We start from the raw sequence: 25,050 nt of genomic DNA, 5'->3' as shown, positions 1-25,050 counted from the left end.
GTCCCTGCGGATGCTCGGGTTAACCCCGTGGTGTCGCCACTCACCAACGTCTGCATGCTGCAGACGCCTCCCTGCGGGGGCAAAAGTTGTGTTTAGCTTTTTCTTGTAGCCTACCGCTTGAATGGTGAACCGCAGTCAAGTACAGCGTCCGCGGATGCATTGCATGGTGTAATGTTCGTAAATGCGTTGGAGAGTTCGCACTGGATCGCAGAAACATGGCTTTACATCGCGTTCACAGCGCGTCGTCGTGTTCACTTCTCTCATGTCCGTTTTGAGTTCCGCTTTCTATTACCGAAACCATGCGCCAGCTATCCCAACCAGTTCTACATCGGGTTCGTCCTTGATTTTGCATGTCCGGAAAATGTCATCTTTGACCACCACCATGCATGGAGGCTACTCCTGCTAGCGAGGTTTCTCTCTGCACGGGATCCCCTCGAACAGCGAACGGGGAGAACAGCGGTAGAATCTGACATATTTCGGTCGGTTGCTTCGTCCCGTTCGAGTGACAGTCTTGCTGCAGGCGAGTCTGACAGTGTAGGTACAGCCACATAACCGTGGCTGCGAACCATAAACTCTATCTCTGCGAACATAATCCCCGGCGTCCCAGATTTTCCAAACTCGTATGGATTCCCATGCCCGTTTCCTTGCGGAATTCGAAACCAGAACTAGAAGCAAACGTGGCGTGAACAAGCGCGCGGGGGTTTTGTCTGCGCGGCAGGGTAAAGTGCCACACGTCGCCATGTCTTCCGCGTTGCACGGCGCGATCATTGGCGACAGCCAAGTAAAATTTCTGAACGACACAAGACTGTATGTACCGTGTAACCTGTGCACATTCAGTTTCGGCGGCGCCGACGCACGGATCCTCCTGGACATAATCAGGAGGATGCCTTTGAAGCCACTGGACTTCCTAGCAATTTATGTCGGCGGCAACTACCTCTGCACCCAACGGCCGCCGGAGGGCATAGCCGATGATATAAAGGTATGTGATCATGAGGAGCTTGCGACTGTTGTGAGTAGCGGCTACGCGTGCGAAATGTGGTTTTCGCGGCAGGGAGCACGTGCTTCGCGCATAACAAAGTTCGAGCCTTAGACAGATGCACTGTATAATAGTATTTTATTTTATTGTGGATAGTATGCACGCTACATATGCTCTAGTTTTTGAGTGCGTTGCTAGTGATGGTTGTCACGTGGTGTTTACGCTTGTGCGCGGGGGGGGGGGGGGGGTTGTCAGCGCGGCAGGGTGAAGTGCCACACGTCGCCATGTCTTCCGCGTTGCACGGCGCGATCATTGGCGACAGCCAAGTAAAATTTCTGAACGACACAAGACTGTATGTACCGTGTAACGTGTGCACATTCAGTTGCGGCGGCGCCGACGCACGGATCATCCTGGACATATGAAGAGGATGTATTTGAAGCCACTGGACTTCCTAGAAGTTTATGTCGGCGGCAACGACCTCTGCACCCAACGGCCGCCGGAGGACATAGCCGATGATATAAAGGTATGTGATCATGAGGAGCTTGCGACTGTTGTGAGTAGCGGCTACGCGTGCGAAATGTGGTTTTCGCGGCAGGGAGCACGTGCTTCGCGCATAACAAACTGCGCGACAGATGTCACGATTATAGCTCGTTTTCCTTGCTTTTTTCCATGGGTTGCTATCAGAAAAGCCACTACCACAAGAAGTACCCGGCATTGGCGTGTGAAGCCTCGGTTTGCAGGAGGCAAAGACGCAAAAAAATTGCCCTCTCAACTTTCAAGGGAGGAGAAAGGGAGGAGAAAGGGAATAGAAAGAAAGGGTGGGTGACTGATGGCGAAAGGCAGTACGTGTTCGCCAATCAGAATAGAGCAGTGGGAAGGGTGTACGTTATACTGCGATTGATTATTTAATGCATAGTCTGGCCTATAAATGGTCTCTGGCGTTTTTTTTTTTGCTGCACGTCAGATTTCCTCAATGTGCACATATCTGCATGGTTCTTGCGAAGTGTGCCAGAACTGCATGTAAGCTAGGAGACTTCTTCTTTCATCGTGCAGTATTGAGAGAGAAGTTTGATGGCTATATTGCTCTCATGTCCGCGAAAGTCGCGTACTTTGCCACTTCCCCCTCACATTGCTGTTTTGTATGCATCATGAATTAATGCTGCTCGTTTATTCCATGCAGAAGCTGGTGCAGCAGGCAGCCTGTGTGGCCAGGAAAATATTCCTCTTTAGGCTACTACCACGGCTGTCGGAGACCGAGGGGCAGAGGAAAAGGAGGAAAAGGCTTGACACGTTAATAATCAGAAGCCTCGCAGCCTCAAAGGATGTGGTGCTGGTCGACGTGCAAGTAAAAATTCCGCAGGCAGAAAGTCTTGCGTGTGAGCAGTGCGGTTGCGATGAAACGATCAGCACCTACTCTGTGACTGCTCTTGTTTTGGTCGAGAGTGCGCCGTCCTGGCTGTTACTGTTACTCTCGGTAGCTTGCACTCTCGTCCTCTAACAGAAACCAAGATTCGAGGGCCTTAGACAAAACCTACCTCACAAAAGAGAGCGGTGAAAGCACTCTTGAGGTTCATAAAAGACTTGGAGTTTTGTTCCCTTGTCATAGTGGTCGATGTACACTTGAACTCATTTCGTCCCTGCTCTTTTTCCTGTTTCTCCTGTTTGTTCGCCTCCCCATGTGTAGGGTTGCCTGCGGCGCATCGCCTGGTTAACCATCCTGCCTTTCCGTCCTTCTGTTTCTTTCCCTCTCTAATTTAAGCTTGTACTACGTTGTGTTACACCATTATTGACCAGTACGAATCCATGGACTTTCTGTTTCATCAAGGCGAGCGATAGTATGCAATGTGAAGAGAACAAAGTTGTATATAACTAAAAATACCACCTTGTCGCGGTTATGAAGTGGCAAATGTATCAGATAGGCACTGCATGCATATAGGCCCTCTAACCTAGAATGCTCAAGTGATTGCGATTGAAATATACTTTTAATGGCGTGTCCTGTGTCTCCTTTTTGTTTGTGCCTCGTTTACTTTGCGCCCACATATTTCCATCATGCTGGTTGCATGCTCATTTCTGCTGTTTCACATTACGTAAGATGTTGCTGTGGTCTCCATATCATTCGTGCATTTTCAGGCGCGGTTTGTTACAGCGGGAGAGGCAAAACGTGCCCTGTACGCAGCAGATGGTTAGCATGTCTCCCGAGACTGCAGGTGAAGGCCCTGGCAAAGGCGTCGTCATTGCTCGGAGATTGAAATTCAGGCAGCAGTTCGATTTCACGCTGCCACGTCGTCACCACCGGCAGGTGTGGAATATGTTGCAGTGCGACGACTGCAGGGCGAAGGGTCATTCCAATGGCCAGTGTCGCCAGTTCATGGCATGAAGGTATGATACAGGCACTGAAGGTGCAATGTTTGTCTGTCAGAAAATGTCTTTTTTCTGTGTAGTGATAAATCGGAAACAGAAATTTTATTTCTCTGATAATTGCTGCAGTGGAGGACAAAAACAACAGACGAAGAGTGGCAATTCGGGTTAGTTAGTTCATGACAGAAAACTAAAGCAGAGCAGTTATTTCTGTGTTGTCGTTTTGTTTGCCCTGCTATGGTTTTCCATAAAAACCTAACTTCTATTTTCAACACATTTCATACTTCCTTCGTCCCTCGAGCATGCTTATGCACACTACAGTTATAACACTGTACAATGCATTGTTTTAATTGGAGTAGCATGAGCTGATGACGCCTAATTATGCATCATGTTTTCAACGAAGTGGCGATCTCTCACTAAGAAATAGCACTTGACTGAAGCCTGCGTTGCACTACTTGCATTAATGTTGTCCTTTATCGTTCTACAGGTCAGAACGTGCAAGATAGCCCGGCAAAGGGGTACAATTGAAGAATAAATTTTTTCCTACCGCCAATTATTTTGTATCGCTATCATTCTTAGCATTGACGCAATACTCAATTATGAAACCTGATATTTTGACATCCAGCAGTACCTCCTCTTCAAAAACAAGCCAAGAACATCACTGTAGCATTCGGCTCTCTGGAATCACGGTGCATTCCACGCAAGCACGGCTCTGTACAAAACTGCGTGAAGCACAGGGCTAGGATAATTCCACTGCTCTTATGTACACCTAGAATGCAACTGTCAAGTATAACCTCCAGCAGTTCCGTCACAAGGTGGCCAGCTAGCACTGTCAAAATGACTTAAAGGTGCATGCGCTGGCCAGGCGCAGACAAAAATACCCAGTCGACAACACAGGGCCTTGGAACACACGTTCTATTAAGTACACACTCACAGGAGTGCTCAACTTCTTGCCCTGCATTTATGAGGCTCTCTTTATTTGGTTTGTGCTGTACATATTCGTTATTAGGAACTTTCGCTATGCAAAGTGTTCCAGAGCTTATATGCACATATGACACTACACGGGTGTCAGTAAACCGCACCATGGCATGAGGCTCCATGCGTAAGGAATGAACATAAGGAATGAACAATCTGCAACATGAATCCACAAGACGGTTGCCCGCGGTGCTCCTAAGCGAAACTGCATCTGCCTGTTGGTCCGCGAAATGCAAGCACCACTACTGTAGACTGTGCTTGTCACTGCACTGCACTACAGCAGGCCCCCTATCCGCCACTTTTTCAAATTAAAAACCTCGTCTGCGAAGACTTCGCAGAATGCTGCTGTCTCACATTGCAAAGTACGCTCCATGGTTCTTCATGACTCCACTGTCTACACCTTCTCATGACCGCCAGAAACTTTAAGGCCGAGGAACAATCCATGTCAGTTAAGTCTAACCTGGCATAGCGATGAACGAAAGTGGCTGTTTGGGCTTGTTGGTCAGTGATCATGGTTAAAGAATGCAGCGCGAAAAGACAGGGGCAAACGAAGTGCCAGTCCTGTCCACTTCTTCGTTTGTCCCTGTCTCTTTGCACTGCGTTCTTTAACCTGGCATAGCGTACCGATGAAACGTATGTTCTGTTACTATCACTGTCGCCGCCGGCAGAGGATGAGAAGTATCCTCCAAAACGTTGGCGCTCTAAACAGAGGCAGCCACCTTCAAGCGCTAACTGCCAGACGCCGTCTGACCGCGTTGGTGTCGGTTAACGAATACTTCGATGATACCTTGGTATGGCACATTACTGCACCGTTGAAGCAGACAGCGACGTTGTTGAACTGTTGAGGAGGTATGATGGACTCCACATTCTCTGCAGCACGTCAACACGGAGATACACAGAAGAAATGAAAAAAGTACCAGTTGTAACTTCATGGAAAGTAATAAATTTTAATGCTAACGCCGAGGTGGGCAAATCGTTTGTGTCATGCGGTTATTCAAAGGCTCGCGTTTTGAAAAACTATAGATCGGTTGCAAGAGAATGCATGAGCTTGGCTGCGTATCGTCAGGAGCCTGGGAGTTTCTTCCCCCGGCTACGCATGAACGCGCCGATTACCTGCGATACCACTTGGGCCAAGGATGCGGGTTGTGTTAAACTGGAAGACGCGTAACTTCACAAGAGGACAGGGCCAGTATTGGGCCTAAGGGATAGAAACTGCGGCCGTGCAGAGCTCTATTTAGGAACCTAACCACATTTTCTTTTTTGAAAAAAGAGAAGTGCAGACTTTAAATACTACGTGTATGAAGCTACAATGAAGCCAATTACAGTCTTCTGTACAACAGCAAGAGTAATTTCAAGAGCATGCTATATGTGATAGTTGTCTGAGTCACAATTGATGCAGTAAACTATTATTTCATATTTTTTGACCTAGCAGACAAACGTCTGAAGATGAATGTGTACCAAACACATGGAAGCATCAGTTGTGATGCCCTAAAAAAGTTGTATTGCAGCATATAAATGCCCAGCTCTTGATAAGCAGGAATACTGAAGAGTTAAGGAAAATAAAAACAGTTTTCTTTTGTTCGGGCTCACGCGCCTGGTACAAACATATTCTTTATACATAGCAATAAACCTTGAAATAACTGCGTAAGAAGCCTTTCGGCTAAAAAGTATAGTGACGTATGATAGGAAGGAGTCTTTAGGAAATGCACTGAAGCAGGCATGCAGTGTGAGAGCGCAGCGCGTCAGGTGCGCTCTTTAAATTCGTACGCGGTCTCAAAAATGTGGGGAATACGGGGAAAAAACATTAGGAAAACGCGCCTGTCCCCAACCGGACATGACGTAAGCAAATATCACGCGGCTTTTCACGTCACGTTTTTTAATTTAATCAGCGTTCCAACCTACCTAACTGCCTACGCTTGATCCCCGACCACTCGTTCCAAGGCACGAGACTAAAATCCGCCGCTAATAGGAGTTTGAGGTTGCCCCTGGGTCTCCCTAGGAGCATCAGACTCCATGTGTTTTCAAAAAAACCTAAAACGAGACAATCATGTCCCTAGTTAGGTCTATCCTGTCACCAGGATGTTTCTTTTGGCCTTTTGGCACTTTTGCCTTTGTCGAGAGCGCAGCAAAAAGAACAACATGTCAGACAGCGTGCGCGGTGTTGTCGTTGGCGACAGCCAGGTGAAGATTCTGTAGAGAGTCCGAATTCCGCTGCAGAGCACGGTACAAGTCGTCACTTTTAACTTCGGTGGAGCCACGACGGACACACTGCAGGGTCTTGTCCGGGGACTTCGCCTTCAGCTTCAATTACATTTCACTGCTGTTTACACCGGCGTAAACGATTTGTTCGGAACAGCAGTACAGTCTCAACGATCGTTGCACGCCTCGAGGTAAGCCACTGTTACTTATGTTCTTCATGGTGTGCCGCGTTTTGTAGTCTGGAAGTGAAGGGCTGGGTAGTGTGTGGGATCTGTTTTATGTTTAGGGGCATGCTGCTTTGCTCTCAGAAATCGACGACAGAGGATACAATATCTTAAAGCAAAGCACACACTTTCTCCGCGATAGAACTTGGTTTACAAGTTGCTACAGTGTGCAGACAGGGCTAACCTTTCTCCTTCTGGGGAAGTTCATATTAAACGTCTGCTTGTGTTTGGTGATCCGCAATGCGGGAGCTTGGTTTCGCAGTGCTGTGAAAGTGCAGCTTAGTGTCATACTTGTATTTGAAACTGCAGGTCTGACTGTGTATAGAACTTTCAAATAAAGCCGCGAACTGTCAGTCTGTGCATGTCATTGATGCTGGGAAGTGCTGAAGAGGCAGATGTGGGAAACACGTGCTTGCACTTTGCATTCTTCTGCATTCCCGATGTAAAAATAGTCTTGCAAAAACAAAGCATTGTTGTTCAATGCTCATTATCCAATATTTTCTATCCAGGAGATTGTGGCAGAAGTCAAACAGTACGCAAGCCACATTTTCGTCTTCAAAATAGTGCCCCGAGGGGACGAACTGGGACGTGAGAAGGAAGCTGACCGCCTTTACCTCAACAGGCTTCTGGTGCGGCGCCTTTCCAGGCTAGGTGCCACAATTCTCAATGTTGACGTAAGCGTGTTTTACATTCCAGAATTGTCCTGTACTACTTATTCATAGTTTGCACTGACGTCAGTGAAAGGAATTCTAGGAAATGCGTCCGCCATGTTTCTCAACAACGAGCTCCTGCAGTATGCATTCCGCATCAGTTCAGCACGGCACCACGCTATATTTCGGCAGTCCAATCGCAGCGGTAGCTGCGGTAGGAAACACCCAACAAACACATTTTCTCCTCATGTGAGCGAACGAAGCACTTAACGTGCCGACTTTGACCACAAGAAACTGCTAACATCAAGTATGTGGTGCATTCTTCATAACTGATAAATTCGCAATTTCGACTGTCAAGTATGTGACAATGGTTAAGCAAGAAAAGCGTCAGTGCTAAACCGCATGTGTTTAGTTGAAATGGTGACGACCCAAGCAGCTCGCGGAGACAAAGCTTCAAGCATGAAGATTTTGCACAACACCAGCACACACTGAGAAGAGGCAAGCTGAGGCCCATGCAGAAACAGCATGCGGAGGCCAACATATCGGGAACACCTACTGAGCCGTGCGAAGGCTGCCTTGATGCATCGTTCCATATTGAAGCGGGTCGACGACGACAATGACCGATAGAACGAGGGTGAGGAGACGAAGAGGACAACGATGTTCTGGCTGTGTTCCCGGTGCCGCTCGCAGCTGTTCCCTTCGCTTGTGTAAATAACTGTAAATATGTTCTTTCCCGCAACAATATCGACTTATCGAGGCACCCTAGCCACGCGCCGATCTTTTTTCATCCCGCCCACAGCTCACAGCAGAAATAAATGTTTGTGCGAGCTGGCTTTTTTTTTTTTGTAGCAGAAAATGTACCAACATCTACTGGCGGTGCAACATAAACGCCTCGAGATGAGTTAACCCAGCTCAAAGAGCCTAAAAGTAAAGAAAGTTTCCCGCTGACCTCTGAGGTAGAACTCAGTCTTCCTTGAGTCTGCTTTGCTGAGAAGTACTCAGTTACGCACTAACATAGGAATTGTGCGATTACGGTGATCTGTGTACTTTCAATCGACGGTCGCAAGGTAGCTGACAATATGTGTATTTAATGTCCGCAAACAGGCTAACGCCTGCGCTCTTCTCTGCTTCCAGTCATGAGGGGCGGATTTCCTTGCACTGCCGAACTTCTTATTCGCACTGAACGTGCACTGACACGATCAGTTACAATTTGCAGCCGTTGTGTAAGGACTGTGCATTCAGAGGAGAAGGCATTTCCACTCACAGAGAGCAAAGGAGCTCGTTGTAGCACAAAACGCATCTCTTATCCTCGTCTTGAATAATGAGCGGCAGCCAAGTGGTTCGTAAACATGGCCGCCAAAGCAGCGATCTCAATGGCGTGACGTCATGTCCAAGCTATGTATAGCCTAGGATGGTTCACATTGTTCTTGAGGCAGTGTTGCAGATCTACCAATGCAGTGTACTGCCCGCAGACAGCAATGAAGCTGGACAGCTTGCATGACTTTCGCAGTTGTTCTTGTCGTTTTTGTTGTCGTTTTCTTTATGTTTCTGGTACTAGAAATCATTTGACAGTACCAAGAGCCACTCGATTCTAGTCTCCATGCATGTCTTCATTTTTACATGCCTCTGCTTTTTCTCAGCAGTTTTGCGTACCTAACCTTCATTTCTAGGAGCACTTCTGACACTTCTGTTTCTTTTTTGCACGCAGATATGAGGTGCCTTCAGTGGTAAGCTGGAGCCGGATTTTTGTTCTTTTACACAAGGTTTAATTAAGGTACTAAAGTAACTACATTGCCAGTACTCAACACAGCCCATTTTAAAGTTTTTTTCGCGAGTTCTGGGTAAATACCTATTATGTTGTGAAAACATCATTTCAAATCGGTTGGCAGCCGTTCATGCATTCCTGAGTGACCATTGTTGTTGTGGGACCTCATTACACTTACACATTTTGAAGCAGGACAAAGATAAGCAAACTCGGTGGTCTGAGGTTGGTCGAATACAAAGGATTTGGGATGCATCAAAACTGCACTTCCTCGATAGTTGACACAGTGTGTGATGCAGTTTGTGGCCTAGAATTGTCGCGGCGGAGGCTGTGGTTGGCAGCCAGTGCCAGCGAACGAGAACACACGAGAAGAGGACAGGACGAGCGTCCTGTCCTCTTCGCGGCTAATCCTCCTCTCCAAAATTAATGAATTCCGGCATATGTTTCGTATACATGACGTGGTATCTCTTTACGCAAATGATTTCAGCACATTTAATTACATCCTCCGTGTTTGTGGAAATTGCTGCTTTGATACGCGAGATTTGATACCGTTGCGGTCATGTTTGCATATGTGGACATAGTGCCTGAAGAAGATATAAAAAAAGAAGGATCATATCAATGCAGGTGGACATAGTGCCTGAAGAAGGTATAAAAAAGAAGGATCATATCATTGCAGTTGGCTGGTGGAAATGGCCTGTGGCAGTGACAGCTGTATTTAGTTTTTTGGCCATTTCGAGCTTATTAAAGCTCTATTCATTAAAAGTTGCTGTTTTCTTATTAGAACACAGTATCCAGTCAATATAGGCATACTTCACTTTGACTTTGGTGTTCTTTTAAACTCTGTTCACATTCTTATGTCTGCAGCTGTATGCATCAGCAGTCTGCATAAGACGGGTGAAAGATAGCGCCCTCTCTAGTTTTGCACACACGCCATTACTATTTTGAATATTTCTTTCAATGAACTTCCTCTTTTCATCTGCATGTGATGAAACTGCACCTGCTTAGTTTGGCTCAGATGCATGACAGGTGCATGCCAGTGGCCTCAAAAACCTTGCCCTTTTTCTGTATGCCTATTTCGTTAAATTTTACATAGCTCGTACAGAATAAATGTAATAGTTCTGGTGTTGAATGGTAATGGCCTGTACGCCCCACCTGCTCAAAATTACGCCTATATTTTAGCACTTCTTCCTGACAGCTCAGCGAGAACCGAACCTGGAGATGTTTGCTGTGGACCGGTACCATGTGTGCCGTGTTCGCGGCATACAGCACTGGCTTTTGTTTTGAGCCGGGTAGTGGCCGCCCTCTTTGGTTCTGAGCATCGTGGCAGGGCTGAGGAAGCCGAGGAAGCTGCAGCCCGGTTTCAAGCACAGTTTTGTGTTCTATGTCGGGCCAAGGGACGCTACCGCAGAGAGAGTGAAGGATTCAGATTTGGGTTCTGACAGTTCTTTTAAATACTAATGCACTTTTTAACCACTTTCAAAACAATTTGTTGCTCAGGCTTTTAAAATATGCACACGGTGGTAGGGACGAGCGGTTTTTTTCTCCCTATTTTGGTTTCAGCCAAGTGATGGGACAAATTCTCTGTACAGAAGTGTCTGTTCATTGAGGAGCATGTAACTTTTATGAGAGGTGTACCCACTAAGATGCTTACATTAGGAATTTTTTGGTTCTTTTTCTGTAGGGATGCAGCTTCGCTTGTAACAACGTTATGGATTAGAAGACACCACTATCGTGAGCAGCTGGAGGGTACCAGGTGACAAGCATTTTCTAGACGTGCAAATTTGTAGTTTTCCAGCGCAACGGCGCATGGCCAAAGTAGGCGGAAGGAAGGATACTTGAAGAAAACAGCGTAGCAACTGCCCTATTGAAAAATCCGGTATCTCGGCAAAACGGATTTTACAGGAACATATCGGTTTCATACCGGTCCGGTATCACTTTCATACCGGCGAGACCCGTCCTGTTTGATGGCCATACCGGTTTATACGGGTCCGGTATCGATCCCAAACCGGACAGACAGCTCCAGTACGGAGCTCATACCAGGCAGATCATTCCCGGTTCGAAGCTAAACCGGACAGATCAGTCCGGTACGGAGCTCGAACCGGACAGACCAGCCTGTACTCAGAGCGATATGTGCTGCTTGGTTTTGGTGCTTGGTATGCAGATTGGCTGTTGTACGCCAGCAGATATTTTTTAGGGGGAGAGGGGGGGGGGGGGGGGGCAGCTGTCGCATAAGTGCGATAATCAACACATACACGTTTTCGTTGAACTTTTTTTTTCATTCTTAAAACGTACGTGCCTGCAGAACAATTCCTGTATGATGAGGCGCTCGCGTTTCTCCAGCAATTAAGGATGGGAAGCTGCCCCACGGAAAAAGAGAAGCATCAAAAGCTGGCGTGTAAAGAGGCTTGCACAACCGGACAAGCGTTAGCACTCTGCCAGGTTCGCTTCCCTCCTTGCTAAAGATAACGTCAAGTAAACACACCGCGATGTTATCGGTGCCCAGAATCATGGCGCGGCGCCAAGAAATGCGCTGTGGACCGTGACGGTGCGAAACGGAGGGAAGCGTTAACGACTGACGCTTTTTCTTTTGAATTTCTTAGGCATAAATAGGGGTGAGTGGGTTCATTATGCGAGTGGGTTTGTTACGCGAGGAAATACAATACATATACACTAATGCAAATGGTTCTTCTCAGTTTTTTCGCGGTCATTCGATAATTCGAACATCGGATAATTATAACTTTTTTCCCGGTCCCATGAAGTTAGAATTAACGACCTTTTACTGTATCTTCGTTTATTACGAAGTTGCTATAATTCAATGAAGCCCCAATAGAAAAAATGGTGTGAGTTGCTCCATGCAATGGCCAGCAACATGCATTTGGTACCGTCGTTTTAGAGCGCGGCGGCATATTTTTAAAAAAGGGCTAAAGCCAGCTGGACACCTTGTATATTGCTCTGTTATACTCCGTTTAAAGATACCCCAGTAGCCCAAGGTGGCGGGCCCATGCGGATCCGACATGGGCAATGAGGCTCTTGGCTGGCCGCAATAAACCCACATGAGTCCCCCGTGGTTGGTTGCTTTATGGGGTTTAACGTCCCAAAGCGACTGAGGCTATGAGAGACGCCGTAGTGGAGGGCTCCGGAAATTTCGACCACCTGGGGTTCTTTAACGTGCACTGACATCGCACAGTACATGGGCCTCGAATTTCTCCTCCAAAGAAATTCAACCGCCGCGGCCGGGATCGAACCCGCGTCTTTCGGGACAGCAGCCGAGCACCATAGCCACTGAGCCACCGCGGCGGCTAGAGTCCCCCGTGGGTACAGTGCTGGCACAAAACGCTTGGGCAGCCCATTTCGTGCCTGAATGGGACCCTCGTCGGCTAGGCATGGGAGAACACAAAAAAAAAACCTTCGTGGCATACCCGTTGCGTGCCCACCTGGCGCATTGGGGCTGGGTTCGAGTACACTGGCTTCTTTGAAAAAGTTAAAAACCCTTGACTTATCAATAAGAGCTTTTTCACCTAAAATCAATGACCGATGAAAAGGGATTTGTTGGTTATAAAACGGGGTAAAAAACTTGTTTCTCAGTGTTTCACGTTCTCTGCACGAGATTAAGAGGTGAGTTACTGTGAGTTCATCTCCGCATTTTTCACAGGTAGGTTTGTCTTGTTTTGTTAGTAGAAAGTTTTGGGTAAGGTGTGTGTGTCCAATACGTAAACGACATAAAATAACTTCAAAAAAGCGTTCCTGATGAGTGCATGATTTCCATTCTCCTAATATTGGTTTCATTAAGTGTAGCTTGTTATTTACCTGACTATTCCATATGCTCTGCCATTTGTTTCTCAGTCTACTCTGAACTAGCTTCATAGAATCATTATGTGGAATGCTTATTTTCTGTATTTCCTTGTTGTGGGCTTGAGCAGCGCATGCGTCCGCTTTCTCGTTACCATCAATTCCAATATATATGGCTTGGAACCCAACATAATTTTATGTTATGCCCTTGTGTTACGATCCTTGTTATGTTATGTTTCTGGTTCGATGAGCAAAAGATAGTGCGCACCGAGGTGTCACCGGGAGAAGAAATGGGCGGGGGAGCGATCGCCCCAAGGAAAATCGGGTGAGAAGCGAAAGTGGATTGTTTTGCCTGTGCAAGAAGTGCAGATTGGGCTAATTAGTGTAGATTCATAATGGTGGTTCAACAGCGCAATCATACACAGACCAAGAAAGAGAGGACCGCGCTGAATTGAGCGCTGGTGTGTGTCCTGTCTCTTTCTTGGTCTATGTGTAGCAAATCCCGCACATATCCCACATCGGGTCCCCATGGGCTGCCCGTGCCGGGCCCACGAGGGCCCGCCATTCAGAGCCCCGTTTGTGCTACTGGGGTATGCATTTGTGGTTATTGTATACAGGTCCACCTCGGGAATGGAATTTTTATTCCTTCGGCAAAGTGGGCAGCGGTTATGGTGGTACCGAAAGATTCTCGTTTCTGCAAGGACGCAGCCCGCAGCCTATGGACGACTCCACAACTCCTGGAAAAGTGGGTGGCAGGGCAAGCTTGCCGTCGGTACCTGAAGTCAGAAGCCTCCACAGTGTGCAGAAAGCCAATGACGCCTCAAAAGCTACAAGCCATTGGCCGTAAGCTGCATGTCACAGTTCTCCATGCATTATGTTGTGAGTCAGTGCCCAGTTAAATGATCAGCGGGGGGGGGCATTATGTACTAGCAATCATATTTTCTTTTCTGCAGGTGCTTTTCACTATATCATTGGCCAGCAATCTAGATACCCCAGCGTCGGCAGAGTGTCGCAAAAAGTTAAATTATTACCTCAGTGAGCTGGTTCAAGACATGCGAAAAATAAACATCTTTTGGAGTTTTTGATACATTACAATACTAACCAAGCTACCAACACTTGGTGAAAGCTGTGAGCAAACACAATTGCACATCGACTGCAATACGAGTCACTGATAATCGCAGATTACTAGTTTCTGAGGCTCTGTATATTGCAGCATTTGGCATGTACACTTACGGCACTTGTTGGAGAAATGCCCCAGTTTTTGTGCAGATTTAGTACAAGTGGGATATATTTGAAGCATTTTATTCCTTCCTTTGTCCTGTGATACAGGGGCCTCCTGTACAATAAGGACTGTCGTGTTTTATACAGGATACTCCGGTATCCGGGTATCGCAAGTCTGTACAATAACCTGGTGTGTGGTCCCTGTTTATAATTCATACCGGATTTTTCAATAGGGAACAAGGACAAAACAGAAGACGGGAGAGATGACTAACAACTGAAGAGCGCGCATCAGCTACACCAACAACACTGGTAAGCTGTCAGCTTCAGTCGTGGTGGTCAAAGTACAATAATCCACAGTGTCATGATCGTACTTCCGGCCACGTGGGCTCGAGCAAGCAGCAACCGAAGACGGTCAATAAGGCCGACAACCTCGCGAGGGCGGCGGTGCAGTGTAGTGCTTGTGATGCCCCCTAGCCTAAGTGGATTAGTGCAGCGGACTTCCATGACCGGAGGTGACCACGGCAGCAGCTACGAAGGTCGAACACCAGCGAAGGCCGAAGATACGACAAGGGCTGGTGAAGATTAGTAGCGACGGAAGCAGCGGCCGACGAGGGTGGCGTAAGGCCGAGTCAGCCCCTCGGGTCGCCGGACGGCGAAGTGGGGCTGTGCAAAGTCAAGCTGCTGTTAACTGAAGACGGCTGTGTCCTCGACAGAGGTCTCGTGTTCTGGACATCCGGCGGGGAAGCACGTTCGTTCAGCTGCTGGTAGACTGCGGGAGATTCATTTCCAGCCGTGTTTGATTACTCAGCCTTTACTCCTTCCCATAGACCGAGCTGCGAGAGAGCGGAACAGCCAGCACCGACCCTACCGTGAGTGGTAACACCAGCGTCCACTTCTGTCCATCCGATTAGACAGCGCTCTTCGAACTTCATTCCCCAGTCAGGGATCTGGTGAATCCGAACCCTTTTTAACTCAGCTGGCCGGGACAAGCATGTTAGCTCCAGTCGACTCCGGTTGACGAACAAGTTCCCTTCCACTGAGAGCGCACGTGTTCACACAATCGTAACAGGATGCAGAGAACCCTGTAGGACATTTCGAAAAACCGGACATTTATTCCTTATCGTAAACGTCGCTCACAACGTTTCCCCAACGGAATGTACAAGCTGTGCAGCGCTCGCGTCATGTGCAGCGAGGTAGCTTAGTTTGCGGCTTTTCCTCTACCACAGTTGTGGAATTGAATAAAAATTGGTTACTGTTCCTCAAAATGCTTCTGGCAACCTTCGTAGCTGCAGGACAACCAGCTCTGTCAAAGCGTGCTGCAAGCCCATGCACAATGCGTGGATATCCAGCCTCCGGCATAATCGTCAGATATTCCAGGAGGTGAGGACCCGGTGCAGCTGTGCCGGTTTTACTGAGTCGGAGAGGTAACGAATACTTGGGACGAAAGATGGTTACCATGTTGATTCGAGGAAGCGATACCCAGCAAACGTGTGAGGTCAGAAAAGTGCTACGCGTTCACATAACCAATAAGATGCACAATGGACCATTGTACGGAAAAAGAAAATGAACTGAAAAGGACAGGGGACGATGGAAGAATGAACAGCAAGGAGTAGGCGGTGTAATGCCGTCTGATGCGTGGTATACTGAAACCTCCAAGTGAGGCAGCGAAGCATCCATGTACGTTTTTCTTTTTTGCGGTGCGTGGCCAGAGAGGCTCAGCATGGTTGCAAATTTTTGTAAGCCTGCAGTCCCAGTTATCAGTGCAGCGATTCGTTATGATTGTACAATACCCAAGATGACAAGTATGAGCCAATGAAGTTAGCTTTTATACCCGGCGTCAAACGTTTTGTGAAGCCTATAGTTAATTGCCGATGATTCGAGCAAACAAGCCACGTATTGATACGAAAAGCTGAAGATGGCATCACGCCTGCCTGCAGGCATGTGCTATTTGTTGATCTTGCATCTACGTTAGCGCACACAGCAGCTTTCCCACTTTCCCCGCTTTTCGGTTCCTGAAGTTTTCCTTTACAAAAGCACTGGCTTCCCTGCGCGACGCCCAATACAGTGCATGGTCACTTTAGATAATGGGACATATTGCACCCTGCAAAACTGCAAGATGAATAGAACATTTGCACAAATCTGTAGGTGAGCTTTCGGGAAGGCTTGTTTTCAATGAAAAGGTCTCGTTCCTGGAAGACACTATCGCATTTTTGTGGAAACGAACAGAGCCATGTTTCCGCTGATGAAAAACCTTTGGAATGTCGTCATGTGACTTCGAGAGTACTCCTAGGGAGCTGTCGAGAAAGTACAATAGTACAATTTAGGGGTCCGCAGCCTACCTTCTACAGCAAGGCAGCAGAGGCTAGGCAGGAAAGGACAAGAAACTGGCTTTGCTCTCGTGACGGCAGGAGTGGTTTACCCAATAATCAGCGCATATAAAACTTTCTTGACCGAAAAATTAGACTAAACCCTAACCGTCGCCCGGACTGCTTTCCTTCACCACTTCGTACCAGTAGCCCGAACAATGACCAGCCAACTTGCCACTGCCCAGTGACAAAGATCAGTCTCCTTCAATACATGGTACACGACACGCTGTCGCTTCGCCACAGAATAGTCTTGGAGCAGAACGCCTCCGTTTAATTTTATGCAGACTACTTCCGTACCTTCGTGCCGGCTTGGCAACCTCAGTGTCAGTCTCGCATTCCCGTGCGTCGTCCCTCGACCCTTCTTTCCATCCGGTTTTGCGACAAACGGCCATGAGGTATCGAAATAGACCCCTCCCTGGTAAAAACAGTGTGCCATCAAAAAAGTGTGGCCCGGTGGGCAAAATTGTCCGCTTTCGGTTCTGAAAAAAATTTGCGGGTGTGGAGCGATCACCCCCCACCTTTGTCCCCGAGTAGAGACGCCTCTCAGCCTTTCTTTTCCCGGTAAGAGCCTTCTTGGTAGAGCGCCAGTTTTGTACACGAGACAGGAAACACGTGCACTGATGACGTAAGCTGAGAGAGGTCACCGGGCGCACCCATCAGCATAAATTAAGGGACAGCAGTGTAGCAACCGCATTGCGACCCGTCATCCCGTCACAAGGATCCTCGATCATCAGCATTAAGTATCGCCTTTTCCATATATTCGCGGCATAACTGGAGATTCCCTAAGAGTGATTTTTCTCTTCGTGACTCAGAAGTTGCAAAACCAACCCGCGCAACTTTAACAGCATCATCTCATTGGAGACAGCATGCTCCTGCGGTTGGCAGAGCGTGCTTCTGGACTTCCGCGAAGCAAGATCGGTAAGGATGGCCGCAGAAGCAATATGGTTCATTTTCTGAAACTGCAGTGCCTAACTGTTTGTAAATTTCGCCGCGCAGAAAGTTCTACCCTAATGCCGGGAGGGACTGCGGCAAGTCTGCTCGGGCAACTACGCAGGGTGGCTCATGTGGAGCCCATGGTCGCCGTCCTGGTTGGCACAAACGACCTTATCAGGGTACGCTTGTTTACGGCATCGGCATTTATGCATGCAAACTCATTTCTGTTTTTTTTTCTTGCAGGCGCGTACCATGGGTGACTCAAGGCGGCTCGTGGCCACCTGCGGGAGATTGTGGAGTGGCGGCGCGGGCGCTGTGCCGTGGTTGTTCTGCTCACGCTGCCGCCCGTCGCCCGTGCCGCCCACAACAGCGCCCACTGGCGCATTTTGAAGGTAGTAAACACGTGGATAACTCAACAGAACCACGGTTAAAATATAATGATTGCTTTCATTTCTACGCAGACAATGTGGTGCCAGTGCAGATACACCGCCTCTTCACACTGCGCAAAAATCGCGTGAAATACTGTCTTTACGAAAGGTAAGTAAAGATGTCAGTATTTTCCGCTCAAAATAACGACTGTTATTTCTTTCAGGAGGATAGGAGCGGCCCGGCGGCTGGACGCCGTCCTGAAGCTTTTGGCGGAAGTAATCGCCTAACGCGAACCGCACAGAATGGCCTTCTCCCAAAGGACGGTAGGCAGCAAGTAGTGAGCTACTTCGAAGACGACGACCTATGACTTCTTCATGGTGGTAAAAAAGACGGATTTTTGGTGATGATCACCCAAACGTACAACAAAGGGCTGCCTTTTTGTTGTAGGTTGGGGCTGTCATCTCCCCGAATCGTCTGTTTATCAGCATAAAGAAGTCATAGGTTGTCGTCTTCGAAGTAGTTTACAACTACTCCCTGCCTACCGTCCTTTTGGGAGAAAGGCAGTCTATGAGAGCCCCAAACTATACAACAAAAAGGCTTCCCTATACCTAGTGGGCTCCATATCCTTACACAGGCCTATCGTTATGATGTTCACTCTGCAGGCTTGTATGCTCACCTGAACGAACTTTTTCTATAGCGCTATAGCGCGGATTCGTTGTGATGACAGCACAAACCTCCAACAAAAAGGCCTCCCTATAGGACGCCTATAGGGAGGGCTTTTTGTTGGAGGTTGGGGCTGTCATCACAACAAATCCGCGCTATAGAAAAACTTCGTTCAGGTGAGCAGACAAGCCTGCAGAGTGAAGACCATAACGATACGCCTGTGTAAGGATATGGAGCCCAAGCAAGTGCAAGAATGGTCATTTAGAGGTAACGCATATGCCCGATGTGCTTTTCAGGTGTATTGTTACCGAGCGCAATTCATGTCAACCGCAAATTAGCTGTGTTCTTCTCTTAGCCACCGAGAATGTGACAGATGTGACAGCTTTTTTGAGAAAGCAGATGGATGTTGCGTTTTTATTTTCAGTTAATGTTGAAGGTTTATTATAGTCTGTGCCACGCGCAGAACTGCCTTAGGCAGTATACGCGAGTGTACTGATTTCAATGGGGCTACATACTTTGAAATTTCAGCAGGTATTAGTGTGGAAAGATTCTTGTTGTGTTTAGACTTATACCTTCGCTCCACTGTTGTTTGTTTGGGAACAGACATGTCTGTTCAGAAAAAATAGCATTTGCGTAGGCTCTGGTGTAGCACCGGTGCTATGCAATATATTTTTATCTTCCATTGACCATGCCTTAGCACCTTCGGTTGACGACGACTCTGTCCTGCGAATATTTAGATATGTTGACGAGCTAACCGCACCTTGACTCATGCTAGCACTGTATAAGGAATCTTATCCCTGCTTAGACAACTAGGGAAAAGCCTTGCTTTTACACAGCCTGAAAAATATTGCTGCCAGGTATGGCATGCCTGTTTCTCGGCCACGAGACAGCTCAGCGGCTTGTGCACACGTAATGGACGAAGAAAAAAGCACCAGTGCGAAAAGAGGCATGGTGAATCCTTCGCAGCATGGGAGCACTCAAAATCGCTAGAAAAGGGAACTGGATCTAATTTACCCCTTCACTGCGCAGAGTGGAAATGTGAGCCGGCGCTTGACAGTATCAAGGTTCTTGGCAGGAGTCGCGAATAAGACAGCGCGCGAGGTTCTTTGGGGCTTTTAAACAACGTTAATACTTGAACGCAATATGTTTGTACCATTTTGATATGCCTTATTCTGTCCGTTTTCTCGTATTTACTGTTACCATATCAGCTTTCTCTTAGAATTCTACATAGCACTGGCAGTGTGTGAGTAAACAATAAAAACACTCGCCATGCTTCGAAATCTCGGGTTGATGTTTCACTGCAAGTATTTTTCCTGGAATTGCGAAATAAACCTTTGCATAACGAACGGGAATCAATAGCACACACGTCTTACGCGACACCCGCAGCTGCGTAGCGTCACGCGCCTTTGACGGCAGAAAAGGCTGTGACAACACACATGGCAACCGCCCTTTGAAACCAAGAGGTAATCTACTATTCCGCTGCATCCATTTCGACATCATCCATATTGTTTTACGAAGGCCATAGCCCATAGATGTCTTGTGGCCCTTTGTTATGGATGCCAGTGGAACCTACGAAGCTTTATTTTGTAATATTCCTTGCCGTGGCTGCCGCTGCTAGTCATCAAAATATTGTTCAGGGTCGTGAGAAAAGAACAACTATAAAACAACGTGTACAACTGCGGGAAAAAATGCAAACAAAATATGATTTCTGTAAATGTCAAAGATATAGAAAATTTCCACATTCGAAATAGTACCTCCTAAAAAAGAATCGCCAGGCACCATGGCAGGGCCGCAAAGGGGTGCGTAGGGGCGAATGAAGCAGTACGAGTGTGCCAAACACGTTCGAGCGCCGTCGTCATTGTCAGGGCGTTTATCCCCCCTCCGTGGCTAACCGCCTCCTTCTGCCACAATGCGAGGGAGAGGAGGTCAAGGTAACGCAGAGAGGAGGACCAGACCGTCTAGGAGGAGCGCTTTTTCGCTTCCACGGACAAGTGGAGCCGCCCTGGTGGTTGAACTAACGTCTTGTCCAAAATGGCCGCCGTGGTACTCCCCCTTAAAGGGCCTGTGATCACCCTCTGGTCGAAAACACCATCTACCCCTCTCGGAGCGAGCCTCCTCTCCTTCCGTTCCCTCGATATTTTTCTCTCCCGCTCCTCGTTGAGAGGCTCGGCAAGGCAAAATCACCCCTTCCTTCTCCGATGTTAGCCGGAGGCGTGGTGTCTGTGGAGTGCGTCACATGTCTACGTCATGGCCCCGCCTTCAATAGAAGTCTTTTTTTGTTTTTTGCTACTGGGTCTATTAGAGCGGAGGGGGGGGGGGGAGGGCGCTGTAGGTTTCTTAAAACCCTCTCTGTTTTGCTTTTTGGGTCTCCTCGCGGTGTCTCGCCGCTAGACTTGTTAGCGAGCGCATCCTTCATCTGTTTGTCATGCTCAGGTAGCGAGCCACCTTTTCATTTTTTTTAGGACTCCCCACCGTTCACGAGCGGAGGGGCGGAAGTCGATTGTGTTCGAAACACACGGCGAAGCGCGGACCCGGCAACCGCCCGTCTGCTTTTCTCCATGCGTGCTTGTGTTCTGTGTGTTTGCGTCTTTTCTCCGCTCCAAAGCCCATGTCATTCATTGCAGTCAAGGCGTACGCAAGATGCACGAAGGATAAGCGGTGTGTGCGCGGAGCGGTCAAGTGGACGAGCGAGGGAAAGGCTCTGCTGCACTAGTAATTAAAACCTTGTTTTAGGGGGCTTGCATAGAAGAAAAAAAAACTGAGAAGGCAGCGCGCACGCAGAGCGTCTCGTGACGTGATCACGAACCAACTCATTCAGTTTTACTATTTTTTTTACTTTTTGTGGCTAGGGTTCAAGGCTGTCGCCGTACGCTCCCTCCGCAGTTTTTTTTTTGTTGTTGTTCCTTCATGCGGGTTTGTAGGCATGTGGCAAAACAGAAGGCGCTGCGGAAAGCGTTGCGCAGACGACGCGACGCCAAGGCTACGCCCAACCTTCTCCCGTCAGTCAGAACGATGTACCAATGGAGTGCCTTTGCACCAAAGGATGCACCTAAGGGGAGAACAAGCGGGCTTTGATTTGAATTTTTGCAGCTTTTCGGGGCGCGCATGGCCATAGTATTTTGCAGAGGTTATCTTCGATGCCTGATCTATGCAGTGGGCTTGTTTTTCAAAAATGTCCGGACCCTGGTCGGTGGCCCTTTAAGTAGCCACCTTACCTTAAGAGTGCTCACGAGCTAGAAGGCAACGCAGATTTGAACTTTTTCTGTCGTTAGATGGCAGCACCTGAGTACCCAAAAAGGAGGGAAGTTCTATTGCCCCTCCGGGAGTGTAAACTACACCACGACACGAAAGTATGCGTTCTTCCGCGTACAAAAAGAACAGGATATTGGGCTAGTTGGTGTAGATTCATAGCGATGGTTCAACAGCGCAAACACACACAGACCAGGAAGGAGACAAGACACACACAGCGCTGAAAACGCTATGTGTGTCTTGTCTCCTTGGCCTGTGTGTGTTTCCGCTGTTGAACCATCACTACAAAAAGAAGAGCCCAGAACTTTCTGTATGTATGCGGCCAAGGTTCCGGGGACCAGAGCACAAAAAATTAACCCCTCTCAAGCCATTCTGCAAAGAAGGAAGTGGGGGTCATACGATGGACCATTTCCCAGGAACCCACCAATTTAGCGCTTCCGGTTTGGGTGGCTTAAGCTTCCTCCCGTCTTTTCTGGGAAAATTCTTTTACAATGGTAGGGTGGGGTTACTGGTTTCGCCAGAGCAGACAGGTGTGGTCGGTTAAAATGGCGGAAGCAAGGCTTGGTGCATCCGCAGGACATTACCCGGAAAAGGTTCCATTGTGTTGAACACCTATGCAGTCAGTCCGTAATAAAACGAAATAAATGTTTAGGATGAAGAAGGAACGCCGACCAAAGAAAAGCAAAAAACAAAAACATACATTTCGGCTCCCCTAGAGAAGCCTTGTTCACATTGAAATGAAGCAAGCAGCTCAGTGGCATTACATATGCTTGAAAAGAGGGCGCAGGGAGCGTGCGTAGATTGAGTTAAAATTTCCATGGTGGCGGTTGAGGGTGTGACTAGTAGTTTGGATGATCAATGATTCCAAGTGCAGGCGAGCGCTTAGCTTCTTTTCCGTTGAAAGCACGTGTGCCCGACCCCAGTCGATGTCATGGCCTGTAGATACTGCGTGCTCGGCGATAGCATTTGAATCCGCTTTTTTGTTACGTACATCGTTACTATGTTCTTTTAGCCGCCTCTCGAAGTTTCCGGTTTCGCCAATGTATGCGTAGTCACAGTCGGAACAAGGAACCTTATACACTACGCCAGGATATTTTTCTTTGTGAAGGGGGTCTTTGACATTTACCAACGCATGGCGCAGTTTTCTTGTCGGAACATGAGCGATATGGACACCAAAGGTGCGCATCATGCGCGCCAAAGCCTCGCTTAGTCCGGGAGCATAGGGCACGGCAGCACGTTTCAAGGGTGACAGGAGTATCGCCTGCTGGGCGACATAACTGTTTTTCCACAGATTGCACAAATGAGGTCGGGTAGTTGTTGCTTGAAAGTTCTTGTCGTACAGTTTGAAAATGAATGGTCTGGTCTTCAAGGGAGCTGCAGATGCGTTGCGATCGTTTAAACAAGGACACAGCGACTGATTTCTTCTGTGTAGCAGGGTGAACCGAATTAAAGTTGAGATATCTTCCGGTGTGGGTCGGTTTTCTTAAAACGCTGAAACTGAGCTTATTGCTTTCCCGCCTTATAAATACATCCAGAAAGGGCAACGCACCATTCGCTTCTTCGGTAGTGAAGTCTATTGCTGGTTCTATAGAATTCAAATGGTGCGAGAAGGCGGCTAAGTCAGAATTACGAATCAGAGAAAAGCAGTCGTCAACATATCTCAGGAAAATTCTAAGAGGTGATGCAAACGTTTCAAGGGCACGGCGCTCGACGGATTCCATACAGAGGTTAGCGACGGTCACTGATATAGAGGCACCCATTGGTGTGCCCTGAAGTTGACGGTAAAAGCGTCCTTCGAAGACGAAATAAGTATTATCCAGGCAGAACTGCAGGAGTCTACGGAGATCCAGAACTTCAATGGGGGTTCGTTTAGGTAGAGACTTGTCAGCTTCGAGAGCAGCAGAGCAAACTTTTACGGCCAGGTCGACGGGAACGCATGTGAAAAGCGACTTGACGTCAAACGAGACCATGAGCTCGTCATCGTACGGTGCTATGTCGCTTACCTTCTGATGAAATCAGTCGAGTTGCGAACGTGCGTTGAGCCAAGGCCGACAAGAGGGGAGAGGATACGATGGAGGTGCCCTATGCTCCCGGACTAAGCGAGGCTTTAGCGCGCATCATGCGCACCTTTGGTGTCCATATCGCCCACGTTCTGACAAGAAAACTGCGCCATGCGTTGGTAAATGTCAAAGACCCCCTTCCCAAAGAAAAATCCTGGCGTAGTGTATAAGGTTCCTTGTTCCGACTGTGACTATGCATACATTGGCGAAACCAGAAACTTCGAGAGGCGGCTAAAAGAACATAGTAGCGATGTACGTTACAAAAAAGTGGATTCAAATGCTATCGCCGAGCACGCAGTATCTACAGGCCATGACATCGACTGGGGTCGGGCACACGTGCTTTCAACGGAAAAGAAGCTACGCCCTCGCCCGCACTTGGAATCATTAATCATCCAAAGTACTAGTCACACCCTCAACCGCAACGATGGAAATCTTAACCCAATCTACGCACGCTCCTTGCGCCCTCTTTTCAAGCATATGTAATGCCACTGAGCTGCTTGCTACATTTCAATTCGAACAAGGCTCCCGTACGGGAGCTTTGGTCGGCGTTCTATCATCGTCAACATGTTTGTCCCCGATCAGACCAGTTTTCGTCGAACTATGGACTTCATCAATCTTCGCCGGGCGTACGGCCAATCCATCGTCACAAGCATCCGCCAGTACGTGTCCCTGATCACCCGCATCTCTTTGTTCAAAGGCCTTATTCAGTTCAACCTGACATGCAAGTCCTATTCTGTTATTCCACGGTCCCTCCGTTTGATGCGTCCATATCCTCTCCCCTCTTGTCGGCCTTGGCTCAACGCACGTTCGCAACGCGACTGATTTCATCAGAAGGTAAGCGACATAGCACCGTACGATGACGAGCTCATGGTCTCGTTTGACGTCAAGTCGCTTTTCACATGCGTTCCCGTCGACCTGGCCGTAAAAGTTTGCTCTGCTGCTCTCGAAGCTGACAAGTCTCTACCTAAACGAACCCCCATTGAAGTTCTGGATCTCCGTAGACTCCTGCAGTTCTGCCTGGATAATACTTATTTCGTCTTCCAAGGACGCTTTTACCGTCAACTTCAGGGCACACCAATGGGCGCCTCTCTATCAGTGACCGTCGCTAACCTCTGCATGGAATCCGTCGAGCGCCGTGCCCTTGAAACGTTTGCATCACCTCCTAGAATTTTCCTGAGATATGTTGACGACTGCTTTTACCTGATTCGTAATTATGACTTAGCCACCTTCTCGCACCATTTGAATTCTATAGAAGA

At 48.0% G+C, this 25,050-nt stretch overlaps 1 pseudogene; it reads left to right on the top strand.

The window, feature by feature from the left end:
- Positions 1-739: 739 nt before the first annotated feature.
- LOC149369750 (uncharacterized) overlaps positions 740-25,050 on the top strand; it is a 42,761-nt pseudogene continuing 18,450 nt past the window's right edge.

This window comes from Amblyomma mixtum, chromosome 1, assembly GCF_055824585.1.
Source record: "Amblyomma mixtum isolate Tamu chromosome 1, ASM5582458v1, whole genome shotgun sequence".
Lineage (NCBI taxonomy): Eukaryota > Metazoa > Arthropoda > Arachnida > Ixodida > Ixodidae > Amblyomma > Amblyomma mixtum.
The sequence above is the reverse complement of the archived record's forward strand: the minus strand, read 5'-3'. Positions and strand labels throughout refer to the sequence as shown.